The sequence below is a fragment of the Procambarus clarkii genome, unplaced genomic scaffold, assembly GCF_040958095.1.
Source record: "Procambarus clarkii isolate CNS0578487 unplaced genomic scaffold, FALCON_Pclarkii_2.0 HiC_scaffold_257, whole genome shotgun sequence".
Classification (NCBI taxonomy): Eukaryota; Metazoa; Arthropoda; class Malacostraca; order Decapoda; family Cambaridae; genus Procambarus; species Procambarus clarkii.
In genome coordinates, this window is record NW_027189290.1 from 1 (window position 1) to 3824 (window position 3824).

Sequence of the window (3824 nt, forward strand, 5' to 3'; positions counted from 1 at the left end):
GGCCGGGCGCCGAAAAATTTTTGCTTATATACGCCGTCTCGAGGCGCTTGCTCGAGCGCCATTGGCTGCTCGACTCGCCTACGTCACCCCGTTGCCCCTCCCCTCCTTCCTCTGGCTGCAGCCAACAGGCAGCTCACCTCAAACACTATTATCGCTGATTTTGCTCTATTTTTTGGATTTGTGCAAAAGTCATTTCACAGAGACGTGAAACAGACGAGTAGGCAACTGCAGTTTTGAAAGCGTTGTGAGAAAGCCGTGTTTCTGCTCGAGTACAAGCATAAAGTAAGGACAGGCAGGAGTTAGGAGTTGCCATGCTACAAGTACGTCCGCTTGACGGGATATAGTCTGGGGAAATCGTGCCGAAATTTTATTATTCACACAACTTCAACACCATGACTGGACGCGGCAAGGGAGGCAAGGGACTCGGAAAGGGTGGCGCCAAGCGTCATCGTAAGGTGCTACGTGACAACATCCAGGGCATCACCAAGCCCGCTATTCGTCGCTTAGCTCGTCGTGGCGGCCGTGAAGCGTATTTCGGGTCTCATCTACGAAGAGACCCGTGGCGTCCTGAAGGTGTTCCTCGAGAACGTCATCCGTGATGCTGTAACCTACACGGAACACGCCAAGAGGAAGACCGTCACTGCCATGGACGTGGTGTACGCTCTGAAGCGCCAGGGTCGTACCCTCTACGGATTCGGCGGATAAGAGCTTGGCTAATCCATCGATTCCACCCACCACCACCTCAAAACGGGACCTAATTAGGTCCCTATACTTTTTTACTGAAGGGCTTAAATAGACGATAACATAAATTGTTTTGATATCAGCTAGCACATTGGGTCTTATGAAATCTATTTTTTATCCTCGCATGCTTAAAGGGACTCTGATTGGGGAGGGAGGGGTGGGGGGGGGGGGGGGGAAGGTTTTGTTCCGTTATATACTAGCAGAGCAGGATCATTGGTGGTGGGGGGGGGGGGGGGGGGGTGAGGGAGAGAGAGAGAGAGAGAGAGATCTTTCCCAACTCTTCCTTTTTACATGAGTGAGCTACCCGTTTTATTCATTTTATCCTTCTCAGAGCTGTTTTGATAGTATCCAAATGATGGTAAATGAAAAGGGAGGACACGAATATCTACCCAGAATTCAGGACTGGCAATCGATATGCATGTTTGAGTGCGAATCTTTTTCTCTCTCAACTTAGGTATACGTTTATGTCGTACCTAAAAGCGAGAACCACACTATTGGGACAAGTATGCAAGGCCCAATTTTCCTAACAAGCACAGTTAATTTTGTTATTTTCGAACATTTCTTTCCAATTGGTTTATCCAATTAACAGTATTATATTAAGATCATGAATTGCTGGGTTAGGTTAGGTTAGGTTAGCTTAGCTTAGGTTAGGTTAGCTTAGCTTGGGTTAGCATAGGTTAGGTTAGGTTTGATTACATTTCTATGTTAGATTTAACTCAAATTCAAAACAATTGCAGTCATTCGGCTTGTTAGTCAACTTGGCCTCTAATAGGGGCAATTTGTCTAACAAGACTATTTAGTTTTGTGTGCATATATATATATATATATATATATATATATATATTATATATATATATATATATATATATATATATAGATATATATATTATATATATATATATATATATATATATTATAGCTTCAAGACTCCGAACCAATATTGAAGCATCAAGAGGAAGTGCTTGTGTTTATGGGCCAATAGGCCTTCTGCAGTTACTTCCATTCTTATGTTTTTATTCCCATTGGTTCGTGTTTTATCTTGTGTAATGTCAATCACCTCACCCAAAACTTTGGTACCATATCACCTCACCCATGTATGTGTGTATATATAGATTATATATATATATATATATATATATATATATATATATATATATATATATATATATATATATAGATATATATATATATATAATATACAGAGTAAATCTACCCCAAAAGTAATGATTTATTTGTCTACAAAACTAAACTCTTTTTGGAATCATATGAGGCCCCTCCACTGAGGGGGGAGGCCTGGATGTTTATTGTCATGTGTATTCATGCTGCTTGCATGTCGTCGTTTATTTTGCCTTTGTTGTTTTCTTGACAGCTTTCTTTGCCTTGGGTGGTTTGGGAGATTTTGAAGCTCTCTTTATTTTGGGCTTTTTGTTCCCAACAACAAGCTGCTGCTGCTGCTGCTGCTTCTTTTTCAAGGCTGTAGGTGGTTTGTTGCTTGTGGCGGCTTTCTTGGGAGTTACCACGGCCTTCTTTGCTGCTGTAGATGGTTTCTTGGTTGTGGTAGCTTTCTTGGGAGTTAGAACGGCCCTCTTCTCTGCTACGGCCAGCTTGAATGATCCACTAGCTCCACTTCCCTTGGTCTGAACAAGAATGCCGTCAGCCACTGCTTTCTTGAGAAATCTTCGGATGTAAATGGCGATCTTGGCAGCCTCGACTTTGTTGTTGGCAACAACGTACTTCTTGATTGCTTGTAGAGACGAGCCCTTACGGTCTTTGAGTGCTGCGACCGCGGCTAGAACCATTTGACTAGTTTTCGGGTGAGCAACCTGGACGCGAGGTTTCCTGGTGGTGGCCACCACAGCAGCAGCAGCCGCAGCCTTCTTGGTAGGCTTTGCTTCTACCATGATGATGATGATGAACCAACCAAGGTGATGAGAGACGCTCAGACAGTCACGGGGGAATGATGCTGCCGCCGCTTGAGCCGAACCTATTTATGTGCCGGCACGGTACAGAAGCTGCAACCTGGCAACTCGTCCACCAATCACGACGGTTGGTTTTACGGCTCCGAAACCTGGATCCCATATCTTCTCTAAAATAGAAGCATTTGTTCATGTTCTTTGTAAAAGTATCATAAAGCAGGACAGATGAGACAAATATCATAAAAACTGAAGAGCAGATGAGCACACACATGTATGTATTACAAAAGAAAATCCACAAATTCATTAGAAATTGGCAGGGTAGGCTGAGGAAGTAGGTAGATGTAAATGTCTGTAAATGGCGAAAGAACATAAACCCAAGACTGAATAAACGATGTTAAATATCCATGCCAAGGAGACAAAAATATGTTAGGATACAATTACCATTAAGACACCACAAGAAGGTCCGTATCCTGCCGTGATGACTAAAAAGAGTTGGTTATTAGCCACAATGTGTAGGCAGTCTCATGCCAACGGCCATACCACGTTGAGAACACCGCTTCTCGTCCGATCAGCGAAGTTAAGCAACGTTGGGTTTGGTTAGTACTTGGATGGGTGACCGCCTGGGAACACCAAATGCTGTTGGCAATAATGTTTTTTGTTTTGTTTTGTTTTGTTTCGTTTGTTTTTGTTTGAATGGCTGGCTGGCTGGCTGGCTGGCTCCACGGGAAATTCACGGAGTTGTGTGGAATAAGGCCTGGTAAAATGAATTAATATGTATGTCATGTTTAAAACAAACTCGCTTAATATAGTGTGTGAGGCTTTATACAAAAACAAACAACCAAAACAAAACATGTTGTATATATATATATATATATATATATATATATATATATATATATATATATATATATATATATATATATATATATATATATATATATATATATATATATATAGCTTAATCCGGGTTTGAACTCGCAACTCCAAGAATACGCATCACTTATATACACTTTACCACTGGACCACTGCAGGACACTTGATGCTGAGGTATCAATTTAATGACGTAAATGCCATTTCCACAAATAAATGATAATTTAAAAGTATTTGTATGTACAAATCTTTTCTGTTTAAAAGGCTACAATATCAGTTACTGATATAATTTGTGTT

The 3824-nt window shown here is 41.3% G+C and overlaps 1 non-coding gene across 1 annotated transcript; it reads left to right on the top strand.

Annotated features, from left to right (window-relative positions):
* The first annotated feature begins 3183 nt into the window (after positions 1-3183).
* Positions 3184-3302, top strand: LOC138361204 (5S ribosomal RNA). The gene has a single exon (XR_011226848.1). It is a non-coding gene; the product is annotated as a 5S ribosomal RNA (ribosomal RNA).
* The last annotated feature ends 522 nt before the right edge of the window (positions 3303-3824 follow it).